This window comes from Eurypyga helias, unplaced genomic scaffold (assembly GCF_000690775.1).
Source record: "Eurypyga helias isolate BGI_N326 unplaced genomic scaffold, ASM69077v1 scaffold13808, whole genome shotgun sequence".
NCBI lineage: Eukaryota > Metazoa > Chordata > Aves > Eurypygiformes > Eurypygidae > Eurypyga > Eurypyga helias.
The window spans coordinates 39,231-54,184 of record NW_010266344.1 but is presented as its reverse complement, the minus strand read 5'-3'; positions in this window follow the sequence as shown (position 1 = coordinate 54,184).

The following is a 14,954-nucleotide window of genomic DNA, read 5'->3' as shown; positions in this document are numbered from 1 at the left end:
GCTACGGGCGCGGGTCTGAGGGAGCGCTGCGGGAGGGGGGCAGCCCCGGCCCGGGTCTGGGAGCCTCGCCGGGCCCGGGAGAGGCATTAAGGCTGCTCTACACACCGCCTGTCACCCGCGCTCAGAGTCCTGACCCCCTTCTGATTCCTCATCCCTTTTATTCCTGCCCTGAGGAGCCACAAAATGGCCCCCTCCCCTCACACAAAATGGCCCCTCCCAGGGAAGCCAAGGGCCTAGGGATTGCCTGAAGGTGTTAGCCAAGCCTTGGGGGAGGCCCTGCACAGAAATAAAAGTGAACTGCAGGTTGAAAACCTTGGGGATTTAGGGGCTACACAAGTGTTTTCACATGCAACGTTCTGGAAATGGGGTTTATCCAGGCCCGTCTCAGAGACCTGAGGCGCTGGAGAGCTGAAGGAAATGGCGGGCGCTGTGAGGCGATGTCTGGCATCTGCGTTTTTTCCCTTGATGGTGGAGAAGGAGTAATAAGAATTTGGATTGTTTCATGGTATTTCACATGGGTGCTGAGCCCAGGTAAAATTTCTGTGAAAACACCCAACTTTGAACGCATAACCAGCATGTACGCTGTAAATACGAGTTCAAAAACATCACTGAGCTGTGGGTTTCCTTTCATCCCAGCAAACAAAAAGCTATGGAGAGACCAGGTCAAGGGAATGGGGCAATTTCTCAGCCAATACAAGATGCAGAGACTCTGCTGAGTTCCCTGGTGCTACACACAGGCTAGGAAGTCTCCCTGCTGCTGCTTCATCTTTAATCTCAAGAAGACACCAGTGTGTGAAAACACATCCCCTCCTGATGCTACAGAAGTTTGGTCACGAATTCCTATGGGGCCAAATCCTCTTCTAACTCTTTTTAGGGGTTAGGGGAGCCTTTTAGACTTTAGACTCTGTGAAACCTGCTCTCGAAGTCTTCACCAAGCATCAGTTTACTGGTAAAACAAGGAGTCTTTCACCTCCTTGCACACCCATTTGCACCGGCCTTTTCGGTGCTGCATCATTCGTAGGTATTACCATAACTGAGTGTGCACAGATCCTCAGCTCTGTGAGCTCAAATTGCATTCTCAGAACTTTATTTTCCATATTTCTGAATGTAGTTTCAGATGTTTGGGGTCATTTGGAGTTAGCCACCACGTGGGGAACTGCGTGGGGTAGAACATTCTTGGTGTGAGTTCTCTGATCTCTTGAACTATATAGTCTAGTTTCTCATGGTTTATGTGAAAAAAAGAGAATGAAAGGACAAAGAAAACTTTGCAATGCACTTTGAAAATACAAAGCACAATGCATGAAACGGGGTATGAAATTCTCAGGGATAAATATACCCCTGTTCCACCGTGGTGAGAAATCCGGCTGTAGCCATGATGCTAACCGTTAAGAGATGTGTCTTCCTTGAAAGGATCCAACGGAACCTTGACCGCATAGATGAGACTAAAGATGGTGACAAGAGTGCCAGTGCTCCAAAACACAAATTTAAGACTCCAAAACCGACTTAGGTGAGCTCTTTCCACAGGCTTCCCCTCAGGCTGAACAGGAAAGGCCACTCCACATTCCCTCACGATGTGCACGGATGTACTCCCACACGTCCACACCAACATCTTCACCCAGCTGTCAGACAGATGTGCGCTCCCAAACGTCACCGAGCTCCGGCTCACGCACACATGTGCTCCCACACGCAGGTGTCCTCACACTCTCATTTCTGTTATGTCTCAGGTTTTGTTTCCACTTTGTTTTGAGGAATAGCGTCAGCTCGACTTTGCCTGTGTTTGCACATTTCGTTCTACTGCTGTGAAGTTGTCCTGTGCTGTTGTATCTGGCAGCCCGTCTCCAGTTCTGACCTATACAAAGAGCACGTGGTTTTACTCTGTTATTCTTTTATAGTCTGGAATATGCTCATTCAACAGGATGGTAAATCCAGCTGTATCAGCAAAGTGAAGAAATAACAGGCATGAAAGCTTCGGAAAAGACTCAGAAGCTTTTTCCCACAAGTCTTTTTTTGTGCTCTAACACTTGATTTATTTTTCCCTTGTTAATGCTTTCTGAAGCCAGTAGCAAGGAAGGAATTAATGACACAGATTAAGCGGGAGGACATGCTGACAGCACAGTAACTAAATCAACCAAAAATGCATTGCAGTTGTAGGAAGAGCTGGTGTGTCTGTATTCTGACACTGTCTGTATGGAAAGATGAGAATGAAGATAAACCCTGCAAACAGGGAGAGCCATGGGGCTGCTGAGCGGGGACCGCTTCCACCACACTGGTAGGATCCACCGCAATGGGATGTTGGTGTAGGCCTGTGGAGCGAGAGGAGAGCGCTGCAAGGGAACACCAAATCACGACAGTGTAACACCCGGGAACACCAGTGTGTTGCAGAAGATTTTGGAAGTTGGGAGGAGAGACAGCTGGATTCAGCACGCGGAGCCCTCAGGCTGAGGGCTCCGAGTGCTGCATGTGCCGTGGGGCACGTCAGGATGCCCAGGAAAAATTATTTTCTTTAAGATCTTCATGTAACGAGTGAAAAAACATGTCCCTGAGTCTCCTCCAGGCTCAGCCTGCAATTTTCCTCCTCTGCAGATGTAAAATAGGGAGGAGAAAACCACAAAAAATATGACCCCCAGGCTCTGGTGACAGCATTTCAAAGACATTCATCTCCAAAGGCAAATACGGCTGACGATCAAGGAAGGGCACAGGCATAACTAAGGAAAAGGTCCGTCGTATCAGAAAGTCTGGGGCTTTATCCTGCCCGAGCTCACAGTCCAGCAGAGGCCCCTCGGCCCCCGCGTACGCCTGTAGCACCCGAAACTGGATTCGTATCAAGCAGGCGGCTGCTGCAAGTCAGCGACCGTACTTTGCTCCACTCGGACGCATTTATAACCAGAAGCTGATAATATCTCATGGCCATTCAATTGGCTTCCTGAATTTTCTGTTTTGAAATGGGTGCTTTAATATCTTGAAAACAGAGGAAGCAGAGGAAGGCAGAGGTTTCCCTAGAGGGAAGCACCAAGCGTGGCTTTATTCAGATACAGATCCCAAGGGACATCAATCTAAATCCATCAGCAAAGTGTCACACTTGAAGGCACAAATGCTCTGCCAAAGCCCTTACGTTTGCCATTCCAGTGGGACTTCACTGGGTTTTCTGTGTTTTTGAAAAGAAAACTGCAGAGGAAGAATTTAAAAGCATGACAGAGCAGGAGTGTGGTTTAGAAAGTCACATTGCTGGGTATTAATAATGGTGCAGCAGTCTTACGTATTCTAAATAAGGGTGTTATAGCACTAATTATTAACATCAGGACCAGTAATAATGAAGATGGCAGCTCCAGTTAACATACAGGAAACACCTGCAGGTGAAAAAAACCACAGAATTGGTAAAAGAAATTCTCGGCTGAGTCCACTTATCTACAACAAATGTGTAAGAACGTCTCTCCCACTGATCCAGAGCAAATGAGCATGACTCCCCCCCCTCTGAGCTCAGGCTTTAAATGCAGATCCTTCCATCTAAGCACTAAGATGAACAGCTAGTACCTAAAATAGTAAGTTTGGGTTTCAACTGAGGCACACCACACCCCCCGCTCCCCATTTTTCTGCACACGTGGAGCTTGCCCAGCTTGGCTGTGCTTGTTTTGTCTTCAATGAATTTACTCACAGTCACAGTGCCAGGACGCAAGTGTGGTACAGAGCAGGAAGCACTGACACCTATTTCCTGCTGTAACGTTTCACTCTTCGGCGTCACGCCGGGCACGTCTGTGGGAGACAGCTCTAGGTCTGAAAACAAGGTCATTTGGCACAAGCACCGGTTCTAGCCTTGAGGATGGAACAGAGGAGCCTTCTCAGGGTAGTAGAACACCCAGCTCGGCGCTAAGGCTGATCAGCACCGTAAGGACGGCCGCGTGCTGGGAGAATTACATACTTCCTGGTTTGTGTAAAACAACTGAAGCTGCCTACAAGGGTGAGGAGTGAGTGCTCATCGCCTTGCACTGCCAAGGGAGCCTGTTCGTGGGGCACACAGCTTCCCTCCCAGCGAGCAGCGCAAGGCTGCTGAATTATTTCAGCTGTTGGCCGTGAACAGCTGCCACATGGGAAAGGCCTGCTCCCGCTGTTAGGGAACATGCCTCTCCAATTTACCGCCACGCTCATCAGCACCAGAATGCAGAGAGTCCTTTCAAGGGAAGGTTTTGCTAACTTAGCACCAGCCCACGTGCGTGCACACGGATGTGAGTAAGCACAGGAGGACAGGACTCTTGGAGGAACTGTTTTCATGCTGTTCACATCAGTCTGCAAACTTCATAGAATCATAGAATGGTTTGGGTTGGAAGGGACCTTAAAGATCATCTAGTTCCAACCCCCCTGCCATGGGCAGGGACACCTTCCACTAGACCAGGTTGCTCAAAGCCACATCCAGCCTGGCCTTGTAGATCAGCCCAATTCTTCTGCACGTGTCACTGCCTTCTTTCGCTCGTCCTTTGTCAGGCATCACAGATTGCTGCAGGGACCGGTCTGTGCCTCCGACGTTTGAGAGCGGCTTTCATGGTGGTATTTCAAGTGTGCAGGCTGCCTGCGGTGTCGCCAAGACGTGGCAGTATTTATCACCGCAGCCTTGTAGCTGCTCCCGATTCAAACAACTCCAGCAGCTGCCCAGAAAATCTCTGTCCAGCTATTGTCAAGTCTTTCTGTGACACTGGCCCCCATCAATCTGCTCAAGTCATTGTGCCAGCGCCCAGAACAGCCGTGACAAAGCAGAAACCTTGGACTGTCTTTATGTCTGTCTCAGATCTTCATTAATTAGGCGAGTGAACCATTAATTAGGCTACCTAAGCTGCTTTAGAGATGCTTAATCTTCACTGTGTAAGGCAGTAGGGTTCACAATATCGGGGATATCTGGCTGATACCAGCTGAAACTTTTTCGCTACCTGTCACCGGGCTTGTTTCCCTATTCCCATTTTATTTATGAGCATGTTTTGATGTTTTCCCACTCATTGATGTACGAGGTGCTGCAGGGGCACTCCCCTTAAACACCAATGTCATTGCACAGGTCCACGGCTCACCTCATCCTGGGGTCAGGGTTTTGGAGAGAGATTTGATCCAGGTGCACAATTTGGGGCTCAGCTCCATTCACAGCACCCCAGGTATCTTTGAATCCACTTTGTAATTTCCAAGGAGAAGTATGAATAATTGGGTGAACCGGGTGGAAAAGAAGTGAGTAAAAGGAAACCCCAGAAAGCCTGGGGTGAGAAGTGAGTTCTGGATAGAGAAGGTCATATTGCTCATGAGAGCAAAGCAGCCAAAAATACCTTAAAATCCCCTGCCCTTACGTACACAACCATCCCCCCTTCCCATTATTCAAATTCTGAGTCTGATGCAACCCAGACTGGAATGAAGTAAGACTTGTAATGGCTTTCAGGTCCCAGCAGATGTCAGCTCCTCTGCAGAGAAGGGTCCTGAGCCAGCTCCCACCTCACCGTGGTGCAAGAATTGCTGAGGCGTTGCATCATCTGCAGAGGTGCACAGCTCTTGCTAGTGGGAAACGGATAGCCAAGCGCAGGGCCAGGCTTCAGGGTGCGAGGAGGAAAGCAGCTCCATGTACTTGAGTGAATGGAGGTTGTTTAGATGAAGAAATTATCTGTATTTCAGCTTCTCCAGCTTGCACTGCTTCAGGTAGTGCCTCCCTCTTCCTAAATCCTCAGGAATTAGGTGACAAAGAAAGCGGTTCCAGCTGGAAAACAGTATTAATCCGACATTTTTGCTTGCCTAAGAACAAGTCCAAGCACATTCGTTTCACCCAGGGAAACGGACTCTGCAGTGAGGTTCGTCAACAGCCTGCACTTGGTTATTGGGATACCCCATCCCAGAGCCGGGAGCGTGCCGTGGGTTTGCAGGTGCTGCTGCTCTCTCTTGGACTGGTCGCTGCATCCGACTATCAGTCCTGTTTTCCCTCAGTAGGAAGGTACAAGTTGACTCAAAAATAATCAGTGCCCTGTTAACACCGAGCCAACACGCCACCCCCGTTACAAACCCCTTTGTCACAGGATGTCCGAATATTTTAGAGCAGAAGAGTGTTTCACTTTAAGGGAGAAAGAATACTGGGGGCAGATGATACCCTGAGTAGGTTTTTCCACGACTGACTGGCATTTACTTTTCCAGGTGTTGCTATGACAGCTATTGGGATCGGATTATCTACTTACTGCGTCCCTGCTGCTATCACCTTGATTTGAGGCGGCTTTACCAGTCTGAGCAATGCACTGTGGAGGGATTTGGTATGTTCCCTTGCTCCAGTTCGGGCTGGTTTTGTTTGCCCCTCAGTAAAGATAGCACCATACATTCCTTATCATGTTAAACGTTGACCCTCAGGAAACAGATAACCCTGGCAAGATTCCTTGTGGCTTTGCAAAAGAAAATAAAGTATTTGTTCATTCTCAGTGGCTTAAAAAAGGTAAATGTTTGGGTATATTAACACTCTCAGGAACAGGAATGTTCTCCTAAATTATTGGTCTTTAGGAGAAGGGCCTGTGCTTTGGTTTGATGGAGTTGGCTGTGGCGGGTATGAGAAACGCTTGGAGCAGGAGACATGCTCCATGGTCACAATTATCCAATTGCCTCTTTCTCATTCTTCCCTGTGAACCTCCAAAAACTTAGCAGACCCTCTAGGGATAGTTAGCAATTTAGGGACCATGGAATATAGATAAAACTTTCTCTTTCTTCCTTCCAGCAGAAGATTGTGTTTCATCTAGACAGCCTATCCCCGTAGCACAACGCCACCTTACTGTTCTCTTGCACTGAATGCTTGGATACATTAAAACTCCAGCAATTAGTATGATTTAGTTTCCAAAAGGTGACATCACATCTCCTGAACATGTTTCAGGGGGTTTTTACAGACATGAGGTTATAGGTGATTGTCCCATACCTGTCCATCTATCCCTGACTCCGTTTTTAAGGAAAAGGTTTCATTTTAACCTCAGGCTGCAATCCCAGTGAAAATACTATCCATTAACAGTTTTCTATCCCCCTAATATGTAGTATTTATCCTTGGAAATAACCATCTTGTCTTCCTAACCTGTGATGTCATTCCTCTTACTAGAGAAGAGTCACACAGGAAAGCAAATCCCAAATCTTGGTGATACGTCACAGCAGGCTTCCTTCTGTGCTGTTTGAATGCAAACCACAGCTTTGTTACAAAGACAACCACGTGAAAACCAATCTGACACACTACACACGATCCTTTCTGCTGAGGAAGCAGTTGGGAATTAGGCCCCGCTGGAAAACCAATATTTGCTCTGCTATCTGCTGCTTGCTTTGCAGCGCTGGCTGGCAAGGATCAGGAGTGTAAACTGCGTTTCTATGGTGGCTGTTAACACTCAGACCAGCTTCATGCTTTCCCACAAGATAAACTGTCACATTAGGGGACCGAGAAGCAACGGAGCCACACAGGGAGGGAGCGGGATGGTGGCCGGGTGCCTGGGTCCGGGGGGGCTGCAGGATGCCCACCCTGGTGCTATTCCGCTTGCCCAGGCTGTCGCACACCAGCCAGTGGTTTTACACCCATGCAAAATGCTCTGATTTAATACCTCGCTCTTCCCTGCTCTCCAGGTACAAAGTGAGAGACCAGGATGGGTGCCAAGAAAAGGAGGACACAGAGGATGTATTTGTGCAATGCCAGCTGCAGAAGATGCCCATTTCCTGCTGCTGCCTTCATGGACAGCCCTCTCTGGCTCACCTGTGGCACCGCAGGATGCCGGCCCACGACAAAGGGTACGGATATTTCAAGACACCGTGAAAGAAAGATGCTGCGCAGCCCACACAGGGCAATGAGTCCCCTGGGACAGTGCTGTCATGGGACATGCAGCAAAGAGGTCTGCTGGGAAGGTCATTTCTTCTGCACAGAGCTGTGTTACAGCTTTTTATCAGTGGGAATCAGTACATATCAGACAAATACGCAGCAAAGCGATCTGGTGATGCTCGGAACTGCGGAGCAGCTACTGGGAGAGGCTGGCGGCTCTCCCCAGGCACAGGCTTGCCTGGCGAAGGGCTCAGCTGGAGGCAGGCATGGGCTGGTGCTGGGGTTCCTCATTCCTACCAAATCCCTCACCTTTATCCACTGCACCTGGAGGCCAGCGGGGTTGGAACAAAGTGGTTATTTGTTGGGGAGAGGCAGCGAGCCGAGCACTGCCTGCGCCTGAGGCCGAGGGGAACCTCACCAAACCCACTTGGGGAAAATCCTTTAGCTCCAGATGGTAATTCCATTGGTCTAAAACCATGGGGAATTTCACCCAAACGCTGTAGGGGGTTTGGGTTGGCCTTTGAGCAGCAGTATCCAGAGCCCTTCACTTCCCAAGGCACTGCGATCTAAACCAAAAGGTTGTGGCCCAGTTGCTCCTGCTGCCCCTTTGGGTATTTGTGCAGGGGAGGATTGCCAGCACCTTCCCGCTCCCTGCCAGCCCTCCTCCGCCTGCCCACCACCAAACCATGCACCCGGCAGGGAAGCTCTTCCCAACATGCCTTTTGCTCTTTGATGTAACGCAGGATCAAGATCCCTTTTTCATTCCAGGTCAATTTTCCTCGTTGTCTCCAATTCCCCATCTTTTCCCAAGCCCTGCTTCCATCACACCTGGCTGGAGTTACCCAGCCTTGAGATTAATTCTGTCCTTTCCCTCCATCTGTTTTCTCAGAGATAGGAGGGAAAGGAGTTTCCCCCATGTCTGTGGTTTCTCTCCAACCCGGGAGGGTTTGAACGTGCGCGTTGCTGGTTGCAGCTCCCCATCCCGGCAGGGTTTTGGGGGTGAGGATGCAGCAGGTCAACCCACGTCGAGGCTCAGAGCAAACCACCCAACGCAGCAGCGTGATTTGCACCAGGATTGGCACCTGGGAGGCGGGTGGCACACAAAGCAGGGTGTGCAGCTCCATAGAAAAGCTGGAATTCTTTTAATAAGGACAAGGAAAATCAAATTAAAGCATCCTTCCCCACCTAACCCTCTGCATGAATCAACGGAGCTGGCTTCAGCACCCAAAAGCTCTCAGGCTAAAGCCTTTTTCCCAGCGCGCTGGTGAGAGCAGGCCCCGACAAGGAGGTGGTTAAATCACCGACAGTTGCAGTAAATCGTGTGTCTGCCAGAGATCTTGTTCTGCAGCAAAACGGCCCATTTCTGAGACACCATTAACAACTCCGCACTGAGCAGCCTGGGCTTACCCTGAGGCTCCTTTTCTGCAAAACAGATCCTCCCTCCGGAAAGGAAGGAGTTTTAGGGGAGACAGGGCAGAGCTGTGCCCCTGCGGGCGCTTTCCCACCCTGTAGCCTGTGAAACGGCTCCTGCTGTTTCCTCCTCGCACAATGGCCCTTGGTAGGGTCTGGCATCAGACACCAAAGGGGCTGTGAGCCCACAGCTGGAATTAGGCGGGTGTAAAAGTGGTTTTGCAGGCTTCTCTTTCTGTGCTGAGTGCAGGGAAGAAATCCAGGTGGTATTTGGCCCACACAGCAAGAAGAAAATCCCATAGAGAGCATTTTGCAAGATTTTGGGGTTTATCTCATTTGACTCAGGTGCAGGAGGTTCTCTCAAATTCGGGTTAATGGGTAAGACAGACAAAACCTGTTTACTGTTTGCTCAGCAGTGACAGCACCTGCTCAGAAATTCCATGGGGCACTAGAAAAGACAGGCTATTTTTGCCTAAGTTTTCAGTGGTTTAATTTAAAGTATTAATTTTAATTAAAGATGGAAACTAGAGAAAAGCTAGGAGAGGCTTGAGGTCTGCAGGCTTCCTAACTAGGTAACGCCTAGAACGTAGGCATTTTCTAGAACATATTAGATGGATATGAAGAAAACAAACATGAACAAGTGAGAAAAGGATTTTTCCATCCCCAAATGTTCCTTCTAATGAAAAAAAAGTGACCAGCAATAGTAATTTTTTGTTACTCTGAGGGTCTGATCTACACTGGGATTATTGTGTCTTTAAATGCCTTTCCTCTAGGAATGGGCGTTTTTATTTTGAAGCCATTACTTTCTCTACCTGAGGAAGGACTGACCAATTAGCAGCTCATCAGCCCAGACCTTTCCCAGGTTCCTGCTCTCCCCGTGCCCCCGCTGATTTCTGCGGTCGTTGCACAACCCAACGCGTCATCGGAGAGCTTAAACTCTTTACATTGTGGGAAGCCAGTGCTTCTCTGCAAAGACTATTTCAAGCAACGTTGTCAATCTGGCTTATTTATTCTTTTTTCCTAATGCAAACACAACGTTGGCAACTGGCAAAACACCATTTAGCGCTGCTGACAGAGGGACAGGCGGCAATAGCGGCGTGAGGAGACTGCTGTTACCAGTAGGCAGCTCAGCCCGGCATCGGTCCCCAGCCCTGCAATTCCTGCAGCTCGTCGGGACATCTGGAAATTCTTTTAATGATCTGAACAACCAGCTGCCTTCAAACATTCAGGAAAGAGGGAAAAGGTGGCATGTCGGGCAGCCTGTGGTCAGCACACATTTCCCTTTGGGTCGCTGTGGCATACGGTGGCTTTCTCCTTGTTGCAGCCAGCTCTCCCCCAGCAGTGCCCGTGTCCCAGGGACTCGCAGGCAGCTTTCACAGCTGGCAGAGAGGCAGGGCAGGGTGAACTGCCAAGCCTGGGCATCCTTGTCAGTCCCTGCAGTGATGTCTGCGCACTGAGCTCCTCCTTGCATGCCTTTGGCCGGCCAGATCTCCCTGCGGCCACACAACCGCTTCCCCGGCTGCTCTTGATACAACCCCAGAGAACGTCCCGCTTGGTTTTCTCAAGACTTGATATAGAAAGATTGCATGTACCATCATTTTTATTATCTGTGTGCAGTTGGTCTGCTGACTTTTGTTTACTGAAAGCCAGGGCCAGCAGCAACCTCACTTCAAGTCCTCGCAGGCCCAGGTGTGTTTTGCATATCCTCTATCGCACGGAGCCTCACAGGGCTTTAGTCCCTGCTCCTGGCAGAGGTAACGCAGCCCCTCCAGACGTCGGGTTGGGTGTTTTCCCTTTAACTGCTCTGTTGTCTTTGCAGCAACGCAGCTCTCACATAGAACGTGCACCGGCACCTCCATGCTGCTCGTTACACCACAAAACCTCCTGAATACCTGAGATGCCCAGACCTGATTTATGAGCTCGGCAAAGCCACAGGCTAAGAGGATCGAGCTCTCTCACCCTTGCCACACGCAGCGGTTACACAAGGCGAGGAGCTGCATGGGGAGGGGGGGCAGCCCGTGATTTTCCCAGGCATGTTAGAGCATAAATGACCTCACCGAAATGCAGAGCCAGGCTCCTGCAGACGTTGACCCAACCAGCCAGAAGGCTGGTCCAAAGTGAACATGCTCATGTTCCCGCCGTGGAGTTACGCTTTTAGGGTTTGTACAGGCATATTGCCACATCCTTAGAACTTGCTTGTGGCACATGGTGTGCACACAGCTCTGTGCCTTTTGGTTTTATTCCTCATTTTTTGTGATAATACTGTTGACTGTAAGATTCCTAACTTGATGCTGTTACAGACAGTACCTCATTTCCAGAAGTCTGGAGAGGGCTTTGATGATACCCTGCTCAAAGCTGGCTTTGAACTGTGCAAAGCCTGGCACAGTGCATGCTCAGAGCACACATAAAGACCTTCTACAGGTCTGCTTGGAGGCAGCCATGGACAAATGCATCCCTACCCACCCAGGCTGCTTTGTAACCTGTGTGTCACCACCAGTGATGTGGTCTACCTCTCAGGGACACTGTGACGAGTGATGACAACCCTTGCAGAGAAGCTGGGAGAGCAGGACAGGATCCTCGAGCTGCATCATTTCAGTGCTTACTGCCCTGGCTGCAAAGGGGAGGCAGGGGATCAGTGCCAAGAAGAGCTGTTGAAAAGAGCTCTTAATACAAAAAAAGAATGATTTTTCTTACATCATCTGTCATCCTGCCTGTTTCCATTGTCTCAGGCTCTGTCCCTCACCCCAGCACCCTTCCCCTGCTCCACACCTTGCCAACTCCAGCCAAACCAGGCTGCTGCTCGGCTCTTTGCTGGCCAGCCCTCTGACCACTGCAGCCATCGGGACGACAGACCAGCAAGACTGAAGCTGGGGAGATGCATCCAGACAGCTTGGTGCTGCCTGGGACTGCGTTGGGTGCCCATGGGGCTCCCATGCAGTGAGCCCTTCCCAGGCAAAGCCCACCTCAAGGCTTCCTCTGCTGCCAGGGGGCTGCTTCTGCCACCGTCAATGGAGCGACATTCATCGTCCGGGCACAAGGGCACGGCTGCTGCAGCGGCACCAAAGGAAAGGACAACTGGGGGGAGCCAAGAGTCAATGTGTGGCCAAGGCCCGTGTCTCCAGCAGCTGATAGATGCTGGTTCTCCAGCAGACTTTGCCAGCCCTGTCCATTTCCTGTTCCAGACCGTGTGTGCTGAGCGGGCCTGGGCCACGAGACGATCCATAGGGAAGCTCTGCAAACCACCTCCCTCCATTGTTAACTACTTTTACTGGTGTTTTCTCTCCCAAACAACTATTAGCAAGATGAATTCCTTCTTTCAAACCCCATGGGAAGCTCAGCGAGACCTGAGCCTGCTGAAAACCCAAGGATACAGGGTACTGGAAGCTCAGGGGTCTGCCAAGACTGACCTCTCAGTACAAAAGCTGTTCCTCCTCAGGATGCTCTTCTCCATCGCTCTGCTCACTGTATCCTCTACAACAGTTTCTTGCAACCGCTCTGGGCTACTCCTGGACCCTTCACCTGTGCCGGCATCACATCTGCCACCTCCCACCCACACCTCAGGCATCGCTGCCGCGTTGTGCAGTGGGTTGCACACGCCTGTTGGTATCGCTTAATCTGATCTGGGACCCTTTGCAGCTCCTGAAAGCCTCTGAATCCCACAGCTGTGGCTTTGCTCCGAAACACGATGCTTTATCTGGCAGCAATTCCTTGGGCTCGCTCCCTGGGAAGAAAAACTCCAGCACGGGAACGTCTCCAAGCAAGCCTGTAGCAAACACGGATGCAAATAACTCATTTTGTTTCTGTGCTACTGCCTTATCTGTCTACTGAAGCACTTTGCAGCGCAGCACAGGGCTCACTGTGTCTCTGGCAGGCTTCCCGCGGGCCTCACAGCCCTCCTCCTCGGGCCGTCAGCCTCCCACTCGTGAATGTCCTGTTGACTTCTCTTACGGAGGTTTTATATTTAATTGGCCAGAGTTTATTCTCCCCTCCGTTTTCCTTCTTTGGCCACAGCTGTCACTTTTTGAATGATCTCTTTTAAATCGCTAATGGCACAGGCTATTCTGCTGTTCAGCCGTGCTGGCTTTTAGAGATGTTGTTCTTAGGTTACTCTAATTCCTCCAACGGAGAGTCCCTAATGCCGTATCAGAGAGCCTCTGCGCCTCGCGTCACGCGCGTTATCCTCCTAACTGCATTCTCCTTTCTGCACCTCCAGCTTCCTCCTGATTTTGTATGTATGTATTTAAAGCTAATGCAACCGTGGGTTTGGCTTTACGAGGATGCTGGGCTTGAGCATCTAACACTGCAGATCTCTCTTCCAGCATTACGTTCCAAACCAGCCGCAATGCTCAAGAGGAAATCAAGAACCGTCTCTTTCTTGTGAATTCTCCCATTGTTCATGGGATCAGTTGACTGCAGCACCTAAAATTCAGTAGGAGATTTGTGTATAACATCTATTCAGTGTATAACATCACTGAAGTCTCCCTTTTCTTCTGGGTTTTCTTTGCAGCCTTCCTTTCATGCCCATTTCTTGTGGGGGTGGGGTGACAACAGAATAGCCTGAACACCATCTTCTCCTTTAGGAAGGAAAACATCTGAGCTTTGCTCATCCACATTCCCAGTCCCTTCGTTTTAACACATGCAGACCCAGAAACATAACTAGAATTTTAAGAGAGGATGGTGATAGAGGAATGGATGCTGTCATTGCTCAGCTTTGCTCCTAGACCCACCTGCAAGAGGAACCCCAGGGCTGAGGTGCTGGTGGCTGTGGGATAAACAAGGCGACCTTTTCCAAAGTAAGAGTTTTAGAGGCAAAGACCAGAAACAAGAGAGTTGCAATTCAGCTTTCTTTGTTAAAAAAACAAAACAACAACCTAAAACATAGAACAACCCAAACATTTAACAGATTTGTTAACCACAGACATAAAAGAATCAAGGAGTACTAGAAAAAATACATTGCAGGAGACATCTCAGTTTACAAGGCAATTTGATTAAGTTACTACGGGCTGACCAGCTCAGTCAGTCGTGGAATAGCTGTGTTGACAGGAACACAAACATTGTAAATAGACAGCGCTTACTGTAGAAGTATTAAGACTAAAAGATATTTACCCCTTAAAATAAATAGAATGTCATCTACAGCAACATTTAAATTAGTATTTTTAAAGCAACCAAATACAACAAAATTGTAAATCAGATCTAGACTTTCTTCTGTATGTTAAGATCCTTTTTTTTTTTTTCTGTGTTTAAAAATCAAAACCAAACCAAAAATACAAACTTTAGAAGAAAGGTATCTCTGAGAAGGCAGATTATTCACCAGAAGTGAGTTTACCCACCTTTTGTTCTGCGGGCCAGTGCGAGGTCTGGATGCCACTTAAAATTCTTCCTTTGCAAAGCTTTAGGTGGGACACGGACCTCACCCTGTCCTCTGAACAAATCAGGGTTTCTTCCCTATGTGTGAAAATCATCCCAGCGCAGGAGACACCGCCAGACCCCGCAGCACCACATCCCACTGGCTGGAGCTGGGGAGAGCACTCGAGCGCACACAGAGCCCCTGCGGCGGGATGAACATCACGGGAATAATTTAGGTGTAGATATAAAGTCTCTTCTAGGCCATTTAAAAATTAATTCAATATTTAAAAAAATATTTTTCTTTTTTTTTTTTTCTCATTAACACTTCAACAGCTGGAGGAAGCAACACCCCTTCTCACGCAAGGAACAGGGGGCTAAAAGCAAAGAAATAATCCTTTGGACATCGGTTCCTTAGGGG